The following is a 22,292-nucleotide window of genomic DNA, read 5'->3' as shown; positions in this document are numbered from 1 at the left end:
AACCAGTCTTACATGCAAATGCACTTTATAAGAGGTAAAATTTACCTAGCTAGAAATGAAGCCTTGAAAATTGAAAAAAATAACCCACCAAATTCTCCTCTAATTGAAGCAACTACTAGTTAAATCAAGTAATTAACTAATTAATCACAATTAAACAGTGAATTTCAAAGCCTCTCCTAGTAGACATTTACCAGAAATTATTTACTTTTCTCTCTTCAGTCACCTCCCAACAACCACTGTTTTCCTGCATTTCACATCCAAATCAGCAGGGTGAGATATCTGGAAACCACTTTCAGCCAGGTCCTTTTGTCCAAGGATGTATTTTAGTATGTCCTTGTGATGAAAATACAAGAAAATGACAGTGGCTGCTTTCATAACTCACTTCCCTATTCTGTTATGTAAATGCCAGCAGACATGGCTATTGGCAGTAACAGTAGTGAGTCCAAATCTGCTGACTACCAGATTAGAGGCAAAGGGGCGGAGGAGGGAAGGGCATTTTGGTATCTTTCATCCAACTACTCAAGTATACTATTCCTACCTGTTATCTATTTGGAAGAAAATATTTACCGCATGCCACAGTGACATTTGGGGGACAAAGATAAAACTTCCAGAATACATCAGAAATTATACCTTCTATAGCAAGTTTTGGCATGAAAGTTCTAACATTGTTCTTTTTGATCACTCTCTAGTTATAAATTCCTCTTTGCATGCTACTTATAAAAAGCATCTATACTATATTTTCTCCCTTCAATTTTATTCTAGGGTGATCAGAGTCTCTACTAAAAATGATATTTAAAATCGATTTACCACAGCCATCTGGAATACTTGCCTCATTAAGTGAAGATTCTGGATCATGGTCTCTATCTCCATTCCAACTCCCACGCTTGTCTTAGATGATTCCAAATCAATGTTGATGACCCAAACTACACACCAGTCTTTCATTGCTACCTTGTGGTCTCCAAGATCACCAGTTTATCTCATCTAACATCTCCTTAGGCATACTCTGGACATTGCCACCTACAAAACTTCCCCAGCTTTGGAATACTAAATTCAGACATACCTTCCCTAAGTACATCTTCCTACCCTTCCATCTTGTTTCCTGAGCCATTTCTGTTCCATCGGTTTTCCTACCACATTGGGACCATTAATCCATCCACCCCTCTGTTTATTTCTATTATAGCAGCTCCCCTTTTCACAATATTATTCCTGCATAAAGAAGATGATGTCATGTGGCAGTAGTTCCTATTCAGACAAGACACTGAGGTAAGCACTTCTGGCTAGAGAAGTGGCCAAGGAAAAAGAGAAAATTAGAAGAATAAGGACAAAAAGTACACTTAACTGCCCTTTTCCCCCAACCAACTGGTGTTGGACTTCTTTATCAACAGGCCATCAGAGAAAAAAGAAATGAAGACAAGACACCTTTAGAGGATGAGAAACATTCATAAAAAGAATTTTGAGCTTTGAACTAATGGAATATTTGCTCCTAGAGACTATGTTAAAATACAAGATTCGGTTATCTTTGTCAAAGTTGTGTTTCTACCCTCAGCGGAAATGGGAGGTCCACCTCAAATGAGTTCAGAACTAAAAAAATTCAGATACACTTTTGCACTTGAAGTCATTGTATGTAATTCCAATCTATGAATTAGTGTTCGTGGTCCATTAGGTTAGTCATTCTTTTGCTAATACATTGAACTCAATTTTCCTGTTGTCCTTTAGTTGTATCTCTCACAACATCCTAATCCAGGATGCATCCAGCCAACCTTCGATCTCCCCTGTGCAAGCTATGGGGCTAAGAGGAAAATTCACACATACAAGGAGATTAAAACCATTAAAAACTAAATTAGGACATCACTCCTGCTTAGAAATACTGCTAGTTTTCTCTTGTTGACTCTGTTTCACCTCCTTACCATTTCTTTTTCTCCCAAGAGATTATCTCACTGTTTATGTATATATGTCGAAGAGAATGTGGAAGCCTTCAAAGATAACCAACTCAACTTTGCACTACCATACCCATAAGCCTACCTAAAATGGCTCCCTTCCTTTCTACTTTCTCTCTCATTATCATACATCTACTTTCTCTCTCATTATTATAGGAGATATGCAGAGGATGTGTCTGCTGGTTGACTCTCCAGCTGGATCCAGGAAATTCGAGGCTCATTACCTCCTCTCCTGATCTTGGAATGTACATTCTACATTCTGCCCACTGTTCTCACACTAGGAGCCATTTCAAGGATGCAGCATTAAGAGAACACTGTATTACTGAGACCATCTGGACTGTATACATGATTGAACCCCCTTAAGGCCTCTACATAAACTTTTAAGATCCTTGGTGGGCAGATGTAGAGATCTACTTATTTTGTAGTTACTCAAGACAAACGTTGTATGTAAATTCCCTTGCTTACTAAGACTGCCATCTACCAATCTGGAGTGGCCTGTCTCTTTCTTTGGTCTTCTTGCCCTAAGGTGTACAATGTCCAGATTTGAATTTCATCCAGGGAACTCCTGAGGTTGCAAACCAATAGGTATCTCCATTCCTTAAGAAAAGGAATACTTCCTTGATTTCAAACCTAGCTTCTCCTTCTCTTCATAGGCGATCCTCTTTAAGGAGTTTTCTATTTTTAATCGTCTTCAGGGCACCTGGGCAGCTCAGTCAATTAAGCATCCGACTTGGGCTCAGGTCACAAATTCGTGGTTCATGAGTTCAAACTCCGTTTTGGGCTCTGCACTAACAGCTCAGAGCCTGGAATCTGCTTCAGATTCTGTGTCTCCTCTCTCTCCGTTCCCCTCTCTCTCAAAAATAAATAAAGATTTTAAAAAGTCGTCTTCAGTACTTTTCTTTCTCTCTTGTATCTGCTTTAACCTAAAAATCTGTCACATCACACAATTGATTAACAGCTTCCCTGTGTTCTGCAACTTCAGAGACCAGGTCTAAGGCAACTAAGAAAAGTATCACCTATTTTGTTCTCATGTAGGAAAACCCTACATAACCATCCAAGGAAAACACTACAACTTGATGAGCATGGAAAGGAGAGGGAGGCCCAGTATATGTACATCTTGTACAATGACAGCCTCTTCTCTCTTCATCCTTCCACTCTCCATGCCTCCAACTCCTCCTCATTCTCCAACCACCACAAAACATTCTTTGTGCTGTTAGAAGGCCCTCCTTACTTTACTGTCTTCTTCACTGTGTTACAGTTCTTCTCTTTTGCATATCCTTATGCAATGGAAAAGTAGCCTTCACAGTTGACAAACTTCCAACCTCAGACTTAGAGGGCCAAGCTGTAATTTTAGGCTAGGCTTTTAACTACCCCAAAATGGGAACATTATCTTAAAACCATGTTAGATGAATTTCACCTAATCATAGATCAAATACAATTTAAGTCACATGATTATAACCCTTACACATTCCACTATAGAGATCAACTTTGGTAAGATCACCACCAACATTCATGTTATCTCAGTCCAGAAGGAACTTTTATTATTACTACCTTACTTGACTTCACAAAGGTTTTTGATATGGTTTATTACCCATTCTTATATACTCATCACTTTATAAGCAAACAAAACACTTCAATCCTGTGACCATAAGACCACATTCTCTCCTGATTTTCTCCTCTGTCTTAGGCTACTCTTTTCAGCCTCCTTTCTCAGTTCTTCCTCCTCACTTTGGTTACTAATATTTGATGTGCACAAGGCTCCAAACTAAATTTCATTTTCTTTTCACTCTATCTTCTCTTACCAGATACTCTCAGTCTATAGGCTTTAATTTTTACATATGTGTTAATTACTCCCAAATGTTTTATCTGTAGTCCAAATAATTCTTCTGACCTCAGATCCACATAGAAACATCTAAAGTTCATGATCAAAGTCAAAATCAAACTCATTATCATCCAATATTTCTCCTCCAAAAAACCAGACTTCTCCATTATTCTTTTAGTTTATAGCACTAGCCTTTACCTCATTATTAACCCAGCAATCTGAGAGGTACTGTTTCATAAAAACATGTGCATATAGGATAACATAAAATAGAATGTTTTTTACATTCAGAAAAATTTTAGAAAGCCAAATATAACATATAAATTGCTTAGCAAAGTGTCTGACATTGTAACTATTCTAAAATGTAATTATTACCACTATTGTCTTTCACCCATCATTCTCCCTCACTGCCTCTCCAAAACCAATCCATCACCAAATCCTCTTGTTTTTATCCTTCATATACAGATTCACTCATATCACCCTCCCACTCTGCCAATATATTCCAGCTTCACTGTTCCTTCTCTCAAATTTCCTGAACTCACCAAACACCTTTCCAATTCTGCATGGGCTTCTACACCCTCTGATTTCTCTGAAATCAGAACACAATTGTACACTGCCTCCTATGCCCTACTTTTTGTTAGCTACAGTCCAAGTTTACAGTTTAAAGTTATATTCTATGGAAGCATTATCTGATACCTTCCAATCAGTAATTTCCAAACCGTAAATCATGGCCCACACTGTATTGTGAAATCAATTCAGTGTGTCTATAACCACTGTAATTTTAAACTGGTGGAATGTTTCGTCAGGGCATAAAGTGGGATGGGATGGAATATATAATGCATTGCTTGCAGTGAAGGTAAAGTACTATTTTATAAATGTGTGTGTGTGTGTGTGTGTGTGTGTGTGTGTGTTTGATGAAAGTATATTTCTCGTATGGTGAGTCACATCCAAACGTAAGTTTGAAAGCACAAATTGGTAAACCACTCTTCTAACATTAGTATGTTTTCATAATACCAGCATTTGTTTTTTTTTTTTAATTTTTTTTTTCAACGTTTTTTTTATTTATTTTTGGGACAGAGAGAGACCGAGCATGAACGGGGGAGGGGCAGAGAGAGAGGGAGACACAGAATCGGAAACAGGCTCCAGGCTCCGAGCCATCAGCCCAGAGCCTGACGCGGGGCTGGAACTCACGGACCGCGAGATCGTGACCTGACTGAAGTCGGACGTTTAACTGACTGCGCCACCCAGGCGCCCCCAGCATTTGTTTTTTTAGTAAATTTAGTTTCCTTTAGTAAAATGAACACATTCAAGCTGTTATGTGTATATCTGCAATGGAAGTATTTGTCTTACATAAGATTTAGGCAATAAAGTAAGCTAAGGTTTAACTTCCATTAAATAATGTGTCAAAACATAATCTCCATTAAATAATCGATTATCTTCTAAAGTTGAGCCTGCGTCACTGAGGGTTTCTTTTTTTCCACATCTATCAGGAAGCTATAAAATGAGAAACATAATGATGGACCTTTGGCTACAGGTGCTACCACTGCTAATTTCAGGTTCAGCAACCATTATAAACATGGGCTTAGCAGGCAGACATACCTGTGTTCTAACACCTTCTCTCTTGGGTCCCAGTTTTAAAAGTTTTGCAGAAAAAAAGTCTCCTGAAAAAAAGGTCTTACACAGCTCCTTGAAGTTTGTTTTTCCTCATCTTTCTGTTGGAGATAACACTCCCTACCTTACTGGCTTATAAATGTTAAATGGTATAACATACGTCTAGAATAGTGTCTGTCAAGTGGCAGGCGTTTGATAAATGTCCCATTCTTCTCTATTCCTTTTCCTTCTCCAATCCCAGAGGCAATTCCTTTTCTACATGCGATAAGCATCCTGAGACTCTTGTCTTGGTCTCCTAAGAAAGGCTTTTCTAACATACTTATTTTATAATGTTATTATAATTGAAATTAATTTTAAGTACACTGCAAGGTAAACTAATAGTTTCAGGAAGTGTTTCTTAATTTTTTCATCTTATTCATCTTTTTTTCTATTGTCTTATTCATAGCTGAGCAGGCCACCTGTTTGGACCAGACTCAGTAATTCCAGAATTCACATTCAAATATTCCAAGTCAAGTTTGGAAATCTTCTGTATAAGTGGGACTGTTTGCTATCTGATGTAGGTATGCTGTCAGTTTTTAGATTATGTCCATAGGCTGGCAGAAAATAAAGTGTGTCTCAAAAGGAAGATCCTATTAATGGCTCCACCAAAATATGCTTTATGAAATACTTGGAATGGATGTCATGATTCGATTGACCTAACAAAAATATACTATTTTACTCCACTTCAATCCAAGACTGAAGAGTCTATAACATTTCTTAGAATGTCCATGAAATTCTATAAAGATTATCTATTAAAGAAATGAAATGGGGGGGGGGGGGATGCCTGGGTGGCTCAGTTGGTTGAGCATCTGACTTCAACCCAGGTCATGATCTCATAGTTCATGGTTCAAGCCCCATGAACTGTGAGATCCCATGAGCATTGGGCTTTGTGCTGACAGCTCAGAGCCTGGAGACTGCTTCAGATTCTGTCTCCTGCTCTCTGCCCCTACCCAACTTGTGCTCCATCTCTCCCTCTCTGTCTGTCTCTCTGTCTCTCTCTCAAAAATAAATAAGACATTAAAAATTTTTTTTAAATAAAAGAAATGAGATGGGAAAAAACAGGGATTTAACAACAATGGAAGTTGTAAGAAAAGAAGCATTTCCAATACTAATAAAAGTCTCATTATTATACAGATAACTGTGGTTAGCAATTTAGGGGAGGTGGGATGTTACAGTTTGATTCTCTTCTATAACTCTGGAGCCATTGATTTCACATGTCCCTCGATGTGGCAGACAACTAGAAGAAAGGAACAAAGGTGAATTAACCATACTACCTACCAAAATATGCTCAGAAATTCATATTAAAGTATCAAGAATCTATACCAATTCTTTAAAGATTTTTTTTCTTGCTTTTTAAGTGAAACTCTTTTCATCCAGACATGTCTCTGTTTCTGGATGTCAAAAAGAAAAAGGAAATTGAGCCTAATAGTTTCAAGAGACATAACTTTGAAAGCAGCATCACCTTTTGAGCAATCTAGTCCTCAATTTGTAACAACTCTGATTTTCTAAATGTGCTTATTTCATAACATGTTGAAACATTTTTAAAACCTGGTAACAATATTTATCTGAGTATATTTTTTATTTTAGAATGTGTTAGGCAGACAGTTTGCTCTTGAACAAGGTTACATATTTTTAAAGCTGTTGCACAGAGAATACATAATAAACATAATCCCAATTTTCTTTGTTAGACATATTCATAAATAACTTGATGCTTCATAATTTAATTTAATTTTATTATTATTTTGTTATTTATCACCAGCAAATTCACGTGAGGTCTGAAGTCCTTTATACATGAAGAATATAAAGATATATTCCTTGGAGGATTTTCCCAAGAAATACAATAAATTCTGGCTGTTTTTTAAGTCTATAATAACCCTAGGCAGGTGTCTGCTCTGTGAACGGAATACAGAAATCACGTTTATATAAACTTAAAATTTGGTTGAAATTAGAAAAAAAATTATGCTATTTTTTAGTTGATTTGTTAAATCATTGTCACTATACAACTCCACCTGATTCATCTACCTTATGTATTTGATTTTAATTAAGTTCTCTAAGTTCTGTTAGCTAATAGTAAAAATCAGAGAGGCACTAGAATCATAATTCTAGATAGAAATTTGACAAAATTCTCTTTTGTAAAAATGTCGAATTTAAATATATTTCTTCTGTTTTTTATCTCACCCCAACAACTGAAAATTCACTGGAAAAATCTCTTAATTTGTGAAAGATGGCATCCAATTATTAAAAAAACCCAAAATATTGGTTATGCTTAACTCTGAATTAAATTTTTCCAATGAAAAACTAAACTAATCAAAATTAATTTTTTTAATGATTTTTGCCACAACTCCTCATTTGGGGAGTAAAAACCACATCTCTGAAATATATGCTTTAAAAAATATGTTTGAAAACAAATGATTAAATAATATATTTTTGTTTCCTGGACATCTAATAGATAATTTTGGTTGTTTCCTCTTGGGTCCATTTGCAATGAACCATCCTTAACCAAACCCAAAATTCTCACCTTGTATGTCAATTATTAAGAAGAAGAGTAAAAAGAGGGAGAGAGGAACTAACATCATTGGAATTTATAAGTAGGATATAAGCATTATACTCAATACTTTATTACATTTTATATCATATTATCATATAATATATAACAAAACGAAAATTAATCGAGTAATATATAATACTAAAGAGTAGTTTAAAATAGTCATTTGCAATGAATTAGACTTTCACCCTAGATTTTTAAAATGTGGTCTCTCAACATCATTTCCATCACTGGTGACATAATTGGTTTTGTACTAGAATCATGTAGTATAAGTCATTTTCATTTCTTGTCCTCAGTGGCTTTGAAATGTGTATATTTTAAATTAATTATATTTCAATTAATTTTGATTTGCAGCTTCTTTTCAATCATAATGAATTTAGAAAATTAATTAACAAGATGACAACATACAAAAACAGGATTAGGTGAAAGACCCACATCTGAAACCACATAAGAAATAAAATGTCAGCTGTCATTTTAATTTATTGTCCCTTATCACTTAACTATCAAAAGACATAGTTCTGGCATTTAGAAAAATGACAATGTGCATAATAAATGTCAAGACTTTATCCCCCCTCCAAAAACAACTTTATTTTAAAAAGCATAATGACAAAAATGCAGGTGTCATGTAATTTGTTCTTCTTTTCACACTATAAGCTTTGCCTAGAAACATACATCAGCCAAACCTGATATCTGTTGCCTAGCAACCATCTGACAATTGTGTGACTTAGATGACCTGGATATATTTCTGACTGTTAACCCTTATACAACTGAGTTAATTAAACACTTAGAAACTCATAGCGTTCCTAGGTAAACAATATTGAAGTGGAATTTAATTTTAACCTTCAACAATTTAATTAGGCTGATTTTCTTATTAAAGGAATTAAAGAATTGGAATAAACATGGTAAAGAATTTTTAAATTAGCAATTATGAAGAAAACAGAATAATGGCTTGAATCTTCTCATCTAGTAGACGTAAGAATAAAAATACACTGCATAACTTTTGTAATTGAAATGAAGCCTCAGTTTCTACAATTATCATCCAATTTATATGCATGCTTATTTATTCAAAATTTCAATGTCAAAAAATCCTGAAAAATAAGATCACTGACATTAGCTCAGTTTTGTCAATGACAGACTTCTCCAGTGCTTAAACAAAAAATCATAAAGTTAAACAAAGAGATGTTAATCTGCCAAGCATTCAGGCAAACATATTAATCTCTAACATAAATATGGAACAATAAAATTAATGATTCCATCTGTTAAAAAGAGTTATACTTCCAAAAATACACTTACTGGATTTATTATGTAAACATTCACAAATGAAGGATAGAAAAACAAAGAAGAGAGAGACTAAAAGTTTTGCAAAACAGTGACATTTAAATAAGTACAATTTTGCCACTTCTTGAGGCTAAAAAAATAATCAAATGCTTTGCTGAACTCTCTGACAACACTGTAATCGTTAAAATGATTATTTCCACTAGGAGCCAAGTGTTCGAAGTTCTTCCAAAAAATTCAAAGTAATTATAAATAGAATAATTTTCATCACATTGGTCAAACTACTATTAAATTTTATGAGTTGAAGTCGGCAAAAAAAAAAAAAATCTGTGTGTGTGTTTGTATATGTACAATAATTAAGAACAAAACTAACTGGGTACTCATATATTTAAATTTTTTAATTATCAACATTTATCATTAAGAGTATATTCTATTATAAATAAATAAATTTATTATAAAAAATCAGTTTACTGAACCCTGAGTGAAAAATCATACTCAGTTGTAAATGGGCCCATGTTGCAATATTGAAGGACGATCTCTACTAATTGCACAGAAAAACTCTGATACTCCCAGGATAAAATATAATACAGGTCAAGGGTGCCTGGGTGGCTCAGTCAGTTGAGCATCTGACTTCAGCTCCAGTCATGATCTTGTGGGTTCATGAGTTCAGGCCCCACATTGGGGTTTGCTGCTCTCAATGCAGAGCCTGCTTCAGATCATTTGTCCCTCTCCGTTTCTCCCTGCTTGCACTCTCTCTCTCAAAACTAAATAAACATTTTTTAAAAAATTTAAATATATATAATACAACTGGATTATATATTGTATATATTGTATCATTGTAAGTACTTACTTGAATATATAAAGTATCAGGGTTTTTTTTAATATGAAATTTATTGTCAAATTGGTTTCCATACAACACCCAGTGCTCATCTCAACAGGTGCCCTCCTCAATAACCCTCAGCCACCCTCCCCTCCCTCCCACCCCCCATCAACCCTCAGTCTGTTCTCAGTTTTTTTTTTCCATTTAGTTTCTCTTTTATTTTTTTTTTATTTTTTTTCAATATATGAAATTTATTGTCAAATTGGTTTCCATACAACACCCAGTGCTCATCCCAAAAGGTGCCCTCCTCAATACCCATCACCCACCCTGCCCTCCCTCCCACCCCCCATCAACCCTCAGTTTGTTCTCAGTTTTTAAGAGTCTCTTATGCTTTGGCTCTCTCCCACTCTAACCTCTTTTTTTTTCCTTCCCCTCCCCCATGGGTTTCTGTTAAGTTTCTCAGGATCCACATAAGAGTGAAAACATATGGTATCTGTCTTTCTCTGTATGGCTTATTTCACTTAGCATCACACTCTCCAGTTCCATCCACATTGCTACAAAGGGCCATATTTCGTTCTTTCTCATTGCCATGTAGTACTCCATTGTGTATATAAACCACAATTGCTTTATCCATCCATCAGTTGATGGACATTTAGACTCCATAATTTGGCTATTGTTGAGAGTGCTGCTATAAACATTGGGGTACAATTGCTCCTATGCATCAGCACTCCTGTATCCCTTGGGTAAATTCCTAGCAGTGCTATTGCTGGGTCATAGGGTAGGTCTATTTTTAATTTTCTGAGGAACCTCCACACTGTTTTCCAGAGTGGCTGCACCAGTTTGCATTCCCACCAACAGTGCAAGAGGGTTCCCATTTCTCCACATCCTCTCCAGCATCTATAGTCTCCTGATTTGTTCATTTTGGCCACTCTGACTGGCGTGAGGTGATATCTGACTGTGGTTTTGATTTGTATTTCCCTGATGAGGAGCGACGTTGAGCATCTTTTCATGTGCCTGTTGGCCATCCAGATGTCTTCTTTAGAGAAGTGTCTATTCATGTTTTCTGCCCATTTCTTCACTGGGTGATTTGTTTTTTGGGTGTGGAGTTTGGTGAGCTCTTTATAGATTTTGGATACTAGCCCTTTGTCCGATATGTCATTTGCAAATATCTTTTCCCATTCCGTTGGTTGCCTTTTAGTTTTGTTGGTTGTTTCCTTTGCTGTGCAGAAGTTTTTTATCTTCATAAGGTCCCAGTAATTCATTTTTGCTTTTAATTCCCTTGCCTTTGGGGATGTGCCGAGTAAGAGATTGCTACGGCTGAGGTCAGAGAGGTCTTTTCCTGCTTTCTCCTCTAGTGTTTTGATGGTTTCCTGTCTCACATTCAGGTCCTTTATCCATTTTGAGTTTATTTTTGTGAATGGTGTGAGAGAGTGGTCTAGTTTCAACCTTCTGCATGTTGCTGTCCAGTTCTCCCAGCACCATTTGTTAAAGAGACTGTCTTTTTTCCATTGGATGTTCTTTCCTGCTTTGTCAAAGATGAGTTGGCCATACGTTTGTGGGTCTAGTTCTGGGGTTTCTATTCTATTCCATTGGTCTATGTGTCTGTTTTTGTGCCAATACCATGCTGTCTTGATGATGACAGCTTTGTAGTAGAGGCTAAAGTCTGGGATTGTGATGCCTCCTGCTTTGGTCTTCTTCTTCAAAATTACTTTGGCTATTCGGGACCTTTTGTGGTTCCATATAAATTTTAAGATTGCTTGTTCTAGTTTCGAGAAGAACGCTGGTGCAATTTTGATTAGGATTGCATTGAATGTGTAGATAGCTTTGGGTAGTATTGACATTTTGACAATATTTATTCTTCCAATCCATAAGCAGGGAATGTCTTTCCATTTCTTTATATCTTCTTCAATTACCTTCATAAGCTTTCTATAGTTTTCAGCATACAGATCCAGATCTGTTACATCTTTGGTTAGGTTTATTCCTACGTATTTTATGCTTCTTGGTGCAATTGTGAATGGGATCAGTTTCTTTATTTGTCTTTCTGTTGCTTCATTGTTGGTGTATAAGAATGCAACTGACTTCTGTACATTGATTTTGTATCCTGCAACTTTGCTGAATTCATGTATCAGTTCTAGCAGACTTTTGGTGGAGTCTGTCGGATTTTCCATGTATAGTATCATGTCATCCTCTTCCGTGGGCCTTTCGTCTGCGCTTGGCTCTGGAGACTCCGTTCTGCTAGTCTTCTGGCGGTTTTCTGGGTTATTTAGGCAGGTGTAGGTGGAATCTAAGTGATCAGCAGGACGCGCGGTGAGCCCAGCGTCCTCCTAAGCCGCCATCTTCTGCCGGTCCTCTCTGTTCTCAGTTTTTAAGAGTCTCTTATGGGATGGCTCCCTCCCTCTCTAACCCTTTTTTTTCCCTTCCCCTCCCCCATGGTCTTCTGTTAAGTTTCTCAGGATCCACATAGGAGTGAAAACATATGGTATCTGTCTTTCTCTGTATGACTTATTTCACTCAGTGTAACACTCTGCAGCTCCATCCATGTTGCTACAAAAGGCCATATTTCATTCTTTCTCATTGCTAAGTATTATTCCATTGTGTATATAAACCACAATTTATTTATCCATTCATCAGTTGATGGACATTTAGGCTCTTTCCATAATTTGGCTATTGTTAAAAGTGCTGCTATAAATACTGGGGTACAAGCGCTCCAATGCATCAGCACTCCTGGATCCCTTGGGTAAATTCCTAGCAGTGCTATTGCTGGGTCATAGGGTAGATCTACTTTTAATTTTCTGAGGACACTCCACACTGTTTTCCAGAGTGGCTGTACCAGTTTGCATTCCCACCAACAGTGCAAGAGGGTTCCCGTTTCTCCACATCCTCTCCAGCATCTATAGTCTCCTGATTTGTTCATTTTGGCCACTCTGACTGGCGTGAGGTGATATCTGAGTGTGGTTTTGATTTGTATTTCCCTGATGAGGAGTGACATTGAGCATCTTTTCATGTGCCTGTTGGCCATAGAGATGTCTTCTTTAGAGAAGTGTCTATTCATGTTTTCTGCCCTTTTCTTCACTGGGTTATTTGTTTTTCGGGTGTGGAGTTTGGTGAGCTCTTTATAGATTCAGATTGGTTTCGATACAACACCCAGTGCTTATCCCAACAGCTGCCCTCAGTTTAAAATCAATGACATTTGGGTGCCCTGGTGGCTTAGTTGGTTAAGCATCCAACTCCTGATCTTGGCTCAGGTCACGATCTCATGATTTGGGCGTTCGAGCCCCACTTTAGGCTCTGCTCTGATGGTGCAAAGCCTCCTTGTGATTCTCTCTCTTCTTCTCTCTCTGCCCCTCCCCTATTCTGTTTTTCCTCTTTCTCTCTCTCTCAAAATAAATAAATAAACTTCAAAAAATAAAACCAATGAAATCAATTTGTATCATTCAATTAATATATAAAGTTGTAAATGTAATTCAGTTGATGGTTTTTAACCCAATGAAATCTCTTAGTAGGGTTCTTCTAACAAAATTTAAATTGTAGAATTTGGAAGGTGATAGGAGAAAATCAAGATAACCTGATGTTCTAGGAGTTTTGCATCAAATTGAAAAAGAAAACATAACTTAAAAAATCAGAATCAAGAAAATAGAAAGAAAAAAGAATATTCTTGAAGCTAGAGAGGAAGAACAAGGGCAATAATAACAGTGAAGGAAAAGACACCAGTGATGCATTAGGAGAATAATTATTATGGAAGTTAATTCTGAAAAGAGAACGGAAGGGAAAGGTTCCAAAATACAGGTGGAAGTACAGCATCTGTTATTGGGATTAAGGAGTGAAAGTTAATTTAGGGAGTCAATTTATAAACTGGGCTAAACAATGAATGTGTAGGGAGAAGTAGAGAGATGTAAGGTAAATTTCATCTTTGCTTTTTCCCTTTACCTGAATGTAGACAGCTGGGGATTTTCTGACCTTAAAGATGAAGGAAAGACAAACAACCTTCCCATGACAAATCCTCCAGTACAGTCTGACCAAAGTCTGTCCAGGGAGGACATCTGCAGCTGCCAGGGCCATGTTCCAGCTCTGCCCAGGGTATGAATGCCCATGTGTGGGAGGGGGAGGAATCAATATAAATGAGAAGGAGCCAAGAGCAGTTGGAACAAGCATCTTTGCATGCCGTGGTAGAAATGACTTTAAATTTCCCTACCATGTTCTCCTAAACATTATACCCTCTGTGCATGTGCAAATATAAAGGGCACAGAACAGTGGAATGCTGATCCTGTAGGACAAGAAGGGAAAAAGTAATTAACTTTTAATAGATTCAGATTTTATTTTTCTTTATTTATTTTATTTTACTTTACATTATATTATTTTATTTTATTTGTTTTAGAGAGAGCACACAAGCTGAAGAGAGGGGCAGAGGGAGAGAAAAAGAGAATCCCAAGCAGACTCCAGGCTCAGTGTGGAGGCCCAAGTCGGGCTGGATCCCCCCACTCTTGAAACATGACCTGAGCCAAAATCAAGAGCAGGATGCTCAACCCACTGAGCCACCCACATGCCCTGAAGACTTTATTTTGCTTTAAAACTGAATAGTTATGACCATTGGATTTTGGTATCAGATAAACCCAGATGCAATACTTTGCATCTTTGCAATCCCATAGCTGTGTAAACTTGGGCAAATTGTTCAATCTCTATGAAATGAGATTTTCCTTGTCAATTAAGGAGACAAATACTTTAGTAAAATGAAATTAAATGATGTATGCAAAACACTTAGGAGAATGCCTGGTGCATATTAAGTGCTTAGAAATAAAGGGAAAAAGGGCACGGTTGGGGCCTGCAGGATGAAACAAATATTTTGCACTTACAAACATATTTGCACATTTTCTGATGCTATGTAAATAAGAAATACAAGAGATTTTCATTTTGCATCTACTCTGTACTCAATTTGAGTACATCAATTGAGTTATAGTCTTAAAAATCTTTCTGAAGCCAATACAGTTACTATCACTTACTAAATGAGAAGCCTATCGTTAGAGTAGGCAGTTAGTTAGGTTCTAACAGGATATCTGGAGGCCAGCAAGGAGGAGGTCATGGTCAGCCACTGGGTAAATCAGAGGCCTGTCCTGGCAGCACTCCACAAGAAGCAGGATCAAACCAGACAGGCCCAACATCCAGGCGCCATGGCAGGAAACCCCTCACAAAGCCATTTGCAACAATGTGGATGGAACTAGAGGGTATTTTGCCAAGTGAAATCAGTCAGAGAGGAAGACAAATATCATATGATTTCACTCATATGTGGAATGTAAGAAACACAACAGATGAACATTAGGGGAAGGGAAGGAAAAAAAGATAAAAACACAAAAGGAGGCAAACCATAAGAGACTCTTAAATACAGAGAATAAACTGAGGGTTGATGGAGGGAGGACAGTCGGGGGATGTGCTAACTGGGCGATGGGGACTAAGGAGGGCACTTGGGATGAGCACTGGGTGTTATATGTAAGTGATGAATCACTGGGTTCTACTCCTGAAACCAATACTACACTGTTTGTTAACTAACTTGAATTTAAATAAATCCATTTTTAAGAAATACAAATAGAAAAGTAAAAGTAAAAACAAAAAGTGCAAATTCTGCATCCCTAGCCCAGGTAATAAATATTCTGCCTCTTAGTTAACAACTGTCAATGAAAGATAAAAACCCAACCTCCAGGACAGGCAGCTCTACCTCTCTCTCTCTCCCTCTCTCCCTCTCTCTTTCTCTGTTAAGCTCTCCAAGTCTCCTATCTTGAGAGTGTACTTTTGCTTTAATAAACTTTTCCCACTTGTGTCGGTCCTATGTTGTGTGTCTGTCCTTGAATTCTTTCTCGTGACAAAACCAAAAACTTTCGGCGACAACTTTCAGAGGGGCTGGGTTGAGGCCCCATGACCTGGCATCTCACTAGTTCACCTGACAACACCATGACTAAAATAATTTTTGTAGTTTTATCAAAGTTGCCTCATCTATCAATTTTTAGAACCTACTTTTGGGCTATGTACTTTTCTAGATGCTTAGTATACAGAACTCAATAATTAAGACAGAATGAAGGCAATCAGCACGAGTCTAACCTGGACTTTGTTTTATTCCAAAGCCTATGCTCCTTTCCTATGCTACTTTATAATTCAAAACAGCTAAACTGAATGCCCTTTTCCCTGGTGGTGAGCAACAAAGAGAATTCTAACAAGGTAGCCACAGTTTTAATCAGCATAAAATATCTAAACCACAGATTGAGTGGATTTAGTGTATAAATCCCAGAGGAAAGTTAATGAAACCAGAATGTTGAATGTTGTTACATATATATTCAGCCATGATTGGCCAGGAGTAAATGTTAGTTTTATATAAGTGACCAAGCTAAAATAATTATATTGTTTTAATGTTAGCAAGAATTCAAGTTAAAGGTTAATAGAATAGCTCATGCATTCAGTGAATATTCATTGAACACCTCCTAAGTACCAAAGTGTAATTCCTAACTCCTAAAGTAGGAATTATAGAGGTAAAGATTAGCGAGATTAGGAGTCTTATATGAGACATAAGTAAGCAGGTAACGATGACAGAGTGTGGTAGGTGCCACAAGGGAGGAAGACAAGTTATAGAAGCAGATAAGAAAGTAAGAATAGAAACTCATCAGGATTTGAGGGGTTGGGGGGCTGGAATTTTTCTTGACAAAAGGGTATCTAGAATGAGACCAGAAGGGTGTGATGATTAATTGTTTGTCAACCTGACTGGGCTACAGAGAGCTCATATGTTTGGTTAAACGTTATTTTGGGTGTGTCTGGGAAGGTACTTCAGGATGAGCTTAACATTTGAATTCACAGACTGAATGAAGCCATGTGCTCTTCCCAGTGTGAGTGGGCCTCACCTAATCCTTTGAAGCCCTGAACAGAACAAACAAGCAGAGTAAAGGAGAGTTCATTCACTCTTTCTGCCTGTCTTTCAGCTGGACATTGGTTTTCTCTTGCTTTCGGACTTGGACTCAGACTGAAATTTATACCATATGTATCCTATTGATTCTGTTTCTCTGTAGAGAACCCTAACCAATACAAAGGGTGAATAATAAAGATGGACTAAGGAAAGAAGTGTCTCAGGCACAGAAAATGGCAGGGCAAAATCTCAGAAGCAGGACAGTGAGTAATCCATTCCAGAAACAGGAAGTGGTTCGGGGGAACTGCAGCAGGAAATGCTGGGAAGAACTGAGAGATGAGGCTGGAGTAAACAGCTGGAGTAACAAGATCTTAAAAGAAGGAAGATGTGAACCAAGTTAAGGAGCTTAAACTTTAATTTTAGGGTGGCGAGGAGCCATTCGCATGTTTTTGGCACAGGGGTGACCTACAAGTAACTCTGTGTCTGCATTTGCATCTATGCAAGAAACAGGCTAACAAAATAGGACGCTTCTGCCATACGGTGGGTAAATGATGCTGATGGCCTAAAAGGTGGGAGGGCTACAGAGCTGAAGAGAACAAACTGGATTCAGTTCAGGAGGTAGGTTTGAGAAGATGCAGTGATTGGCTGGATGCAGGGTCTGTTTATGGAGAAGGAAGAATTTGGCTGATACCCAGTTTTTTCAGAAAATAAGCAACCGTATGGGTGGTGATGCCTTTCATTAAGGTTTGTGTGGAGGAAAATTAATGAGTTGAACTCTTCATAATTGTTGTTTAACTGTCTATAGCAAGGAACAGTAGGCAGTTTAGAATGCAGACATGGAATTCAGTTAAAAGACCTAAGTTGGTAGTATAGATCCAGAAGTCTTTGGAAAAATTTGCACTTTGTAATTATAGCCCTTGGAGAGAATGAGATCCCTCCAGGTGAGAGCACTCACACAGCATTCATATACAGTAAACTCAATGAATATTAAAAACATGTAGAAGGGTCAGTAAGGCACTTTGTATATCTGCTTTCATTTTTAATACAACCCAGCTGTTGCTACAAGTTGTATTAAAGGTAAGGAGAGGATTTTATAGTAAACTGGAATCAAATGCTGGAAGCCATTCTGTGACAACAGGTCATATAGAAAAAAAAATTAGAGAAGGGAACAGCCACCATTGATAAGAAGATATAAAAATTTATTATAACTAGTATTGCTTAGGGCAGCTATTCAAGAAGATACTGATATCAAAGAAGATGTATTTTCAAAGAAAGTACCCATATGTTAACTTCATATAATTTAATGAACACACAAGTGGCCATGATTTATTCCTTTTCTGTAAAATGTATTTGAACAATACATCTAGTTACCTGTAGTGAAACATGACTACACATTTTATCTCAAGGTGAAATGTGAAGTTCCCATTTCAAAAAACTTCATCATTCATGAAATAAAATCGTGTCTTGATGGTAATCACACAGCAGATTTCATGCATCATGTCACATTCAATTACTGTTAAATTGGTCAAACACCAGTATGCACTATTAATACAATGGACCAGTCAAAAGGCCAAATGGTGAGTCTAAAAATATCAATATCATAACAATTCATTATTGTGTGCGTTTGCTTTTGAAAAATTGTATTTTTTAAATACTATCCCAATAAGACAAATATAGCTTCATTTTCTTCCATTCCAACTTTCCCTTGTTATTTGAAGCTGTGGTTTTGCTCCCACTTACCCTTTTTCCCCCTCTTTTCACCTTTAGGTACTTAGTCTCTTGAGAATTACATCAAACAAGCCAATTCCTAGACAAGAATTTTCTCAGCATATATTTAGAGGTGAACAATAAATATATTTGCTTTTGAAAGTATAAAGAACTTCACGAGAAATGGAGTAAGGAAAAATTGAGATGGAAATATAAGGGTAATAATTTTAATAATGACTAATATTTGTCACATGATGGTATATGACAGACATTCTGCTAAATACTTTACTTGCTAATTAAAACCAAAAATACAGGGGCACCTGGGTGGCTCAGTTGGTTAAGCATCCAACTTTGGCTCAGGTCATGATCTTGTGGTTTGTGAGTTCGAGCCCTGCATCGGGCTCTGTGCTGACAGCTCGGAGACTAGAGCCTGCTTTGGATTCTGTGTCTCCTTCTCTCTCCGCCTCTCCCCCACTTGTGCTCTGTCTCTATCAAAAATAAATAAATGTAAAATAAAAAAAATTTTAAACCAAAAATACATATAATAAAATGGTTCAGAAGAAATGGTGGCCAGAAATAGATAGGAAATAATATTTTTTGAACACTAACATTGTGCCAGAATTTTTGTGTATATTACTAAATTTACTCCTCTCAACAACCTTCTTGAGCAAAAATAAGATTCAAAGATGGACATATTTGGCCAACAAATCCTCACGCTTTCCTCTGACTGTTGCTTTTGTCTGTGTCCTGAAGCTTCATGTGGAGGGAGACACTAGTCCTAGGTAGCTCTAAATCCTGCTCTAGGGAAACTAACCAAAGACAAAAAAGACTTTGGAATTAAAAAGCAAAGATAGATTTAAAACAAAATGCAACAAAGATGTCAGAATTGAAGGCCTACTACATAAGGGAAAACAAAAAAGGACCAATGATACAGTCAATGGATATCCAAATTAAGAGCCAGTAAGGAATTTTTGGTAGAGAAAAAATGAGCTGCTACTGTTTTGAACTGAAGAGTAAATGTGCTCATATAACTTGGGACACAGAAGATCATCTTTTTTGACAAGAGCCTACAGAAAGAAAGCACATGAAAGACACATTCCTAGATAGCCTCTTTCTGAAAGAGTGAAATACTTGTTAGTATTATAAAATACTGAAGCTTTCAACAAAATCTTCCATATATATTTTAAATGATCTGGTAGCAGTTTGAAATATAATGTGAAAATATGGTTACATTTCATTGCATTTAAAGAGTAAATTGTTAGAGAACTTGGACTAAAATTAAAAATATCATTGAAAGTCAAGGTCTTGTCTTATATACATGTAGAAATAAACAACACAGCTATAATTCCAGGACTTTGAAGAAAGACCAAATCAGAAGGTCATTAAGAACTACCTTCTGTGACATAGATCAAAAGAACCTTATTTTGAGACCCACTATATTGTGAAAGAACCTTTCATGAGAAGACATGATTCTAATTATTGTTACTGGATTTTAAAAATATGTCTCATGAAATAAAGGTATAGGCCAAAACCTCTCCCATGACAAATCTATATAGAAAAATGGCACTGAACGTTATGGCTAGGAAGAGAGATAATCAGTAATTCCCATTAGTGGCAGATATAAAGTCCAGAATTTTTGTCAAGGATATGGGGCAAAACACAGGCACTTTACTGACTCATTCTTTCATTGTGGGAGAAAATATAATTGTAACCTGAAACTGCTTGTCTCTCATTCTAGTGAAAATAGGATTACCACTGAGGTTTGTTTGTTTGTTTGTTTGTTTGTTTGTTTCTTTCTTTCTTTCTTTCTTTCTTTCTTTTTTAACTGGGGTTTCATTTTAAAAGACTAGAAGTTGACAGCTGGAGGATGAGATGAAAAATTCTGCTTGACTCTGATAGTGCAATGAGCTAGAACACAATGTTAAAGAATCACCAAAAGAAAGGACCAGTTTTAGTTGGCTGTCATCATTCACTTGTTAGCAAATACAAAAATCATATCTGCACAACGATCTACTACCCTAGACACATCTAGTTGAAGAAAAACAGACCATTAATAATGATACCATTAAATTGCAATTGCAGTGCACTCTTCCATTATTCCATTAATTTCCCTTAAATTTGCAGAAGTGTAATTTAACTACCCTTAAATTTATAATCTTTTTTTTTTTTTTTTAAGTAGAATCCACACCCAGCATGGAGCCCAACATGGGGCATGAACTCATGACCTGGAGATCAAGACCTAAGCTAAGATCAAGATTCCAGAGCTTAACCAACTGAACCACTCAGGTGCCCCTAAATTTATAATCTTAATAAATATTAAAGACTTTTTTCTTTTCAAATTTTTTATTTAAATTCTAGTTAGTTAACAGACAGTGCAATATTGCACTGTCAGGAATAGAATTCACTGATTCATCACTTACATACAACACCCAGCACTCATCATAACAAGTGTGTTCCTAATATTCATCACCCATCTAGCTCATCTCCCTGCCACCTCCTTCCATCAACCCTCAGTTTGTTCTCTATCTTTAAGAGTCTCTCATGGTTTGTTTCCCATTCTCCTTTCTTTTCTTTTCCCCCCTTCCCATATGTTAATCTGTTTTGTTTCTTAAATTCCACATATGAGTGAAATCATATGGTGTTTCTCTTTCTCAGACTGATTCATTTCGCTTGGAAAAATACCCTCTAGGTCCATCCATGTTGTTGCAAAAGGCAACATTTCATTTTTTTTTGATGGTTGAGTAATATTCCATTGTGTGTGTGTGTGTGTACACCCACCCCCCCCCCCCCCCCACACACACACACACCACCTTCTTTATCCATTCATCAGTTGATGGACATTTGGCTCTCTCCATAGTTTGGCTATTGGTGATAGTGCTGCTATAAACATCTGGGTGCACATAACCTCTCAAATCTGTATTTTTGTATCCTTTGGGTCAATACCTAGTAATGCCAATTGCTGGATTGGATTATAGGGTAGTTCTATTTTTAACTTTTTGAGGAACCTGCATAGTATTTTCCAGAGTGTTGCATCAGTTTGCACTCTCACCGACAGTGTAAGAGAGTTTCCTTTTCTCTGCATTCTCACCAATCAGTTGTTTCTTGTGTTATTTTAGCCATTCTGACAGATGTGAAGTGGTATCTCATCATGGTTTTGATTTAAATTTCCCTGATGATGAGTGATGTTGAGCATCTTTTTATGTGTCTGTTAGCCATCTGGATGTCTTCTTTAGAAAAAGGTCTACTAATGTCTTCTGACCATTTCTTAACTAGATGATTTGTTTTTTGGGTGTTCAATGTTGTAAGTTCTTTATATATATTGGATACTAACCCTTTACCAGATATGTCATTTGCAAATATCTTCTCCCATTCCATAGGCTGCCTTTTAGTTTTGTTGACTGACTCCTTTTCTGTGCAGAAGATTTTATCTTGATGAAGTCCCAATAGTTCATGTTTGCTTTTGTTTCCCTTGCCTCTGGAGACATTTCTAGTAAGATGAGGCTCCGGTCAAGATGAAGAGTTGCTGCCTATGTTCTCCTCTAGGAGTTTGATGGTTTTTTGTCTCACATTTAAGTCTTTCATCCACTCTGAATTTATTTTTGTGTATTGTGTAAGGAAGTGCTCCAGTTGCATTCTTCTGCATGTTGCTGCCCAGTTTT

General features: G+C 36.9%; 2 long non-coding RNA genes across 9 annotated transcripts in view; one reads left to right on the top strand and one right to left on the bottom strand.

Moving 5' to 3' along the window:
* Positions 1 to 22,292, bottom strand: part of LOC132664239 (uncharacterized) — a 307,601-nt gene that overhangs the window by 76,901 nt on the left and 208,408 nt on the right. For 5 of the 7 annotated variants that reach the window (XR_009603535.3, XR_013553569.2, XR_014136545.1 and 2 more), the window contains one exon: positions 192 to 6,643. The exons of 1 other annotated variant lie outside the window; for it this stretch is intronic. This is a non-coding gene — a long non-coding RNA (uncharacterized LOC132664239). The remainder of the gene's footprint in view (positions 1 to 191; positions 6,644 to 22,292) is intronic. One more of the 7 variants, XR_009603536.3, reaches the window with a different exon arrangement.
* Positions 17,779 to 21,376, top strand: LOC145713451 (uncharacterized). 2 transcript variants are annotated; one of them, XR_014136526.1, is made up of 3 exons: positions 17,779 to 17,867; positions 18,694 to 18,766; positions 20,813 to 21,376. It is a non-coding gene; the product is annotated as an uncharacterized LOC145713451 (long non-coding RNA). The 2 variants fall into 2 exon arrangements; XR_014136525.1 differs by having other exon boundaries at positions 18,694 to 18,851.

The sequence above is a fragment of the Panthera onca genome, chromosome F2 (assembly GCF_046562875.1).
Source record: "Panthera onca isolate mPanOnc1 chromosome F2, mPanOnc1 haplotype 2, whole genome shotgun sequence".
Lineage (NCBI taxonomy): Eukaryota > Metazoa > Chordata > Mammalia > Carnivora > Felidae > Panthera > Panthera onca.
The sequence above is the reverse complement of the archived record's forward strand: the minus strand, read 5'-3'. Positions and strand labels throughout refer to the sequence as shown.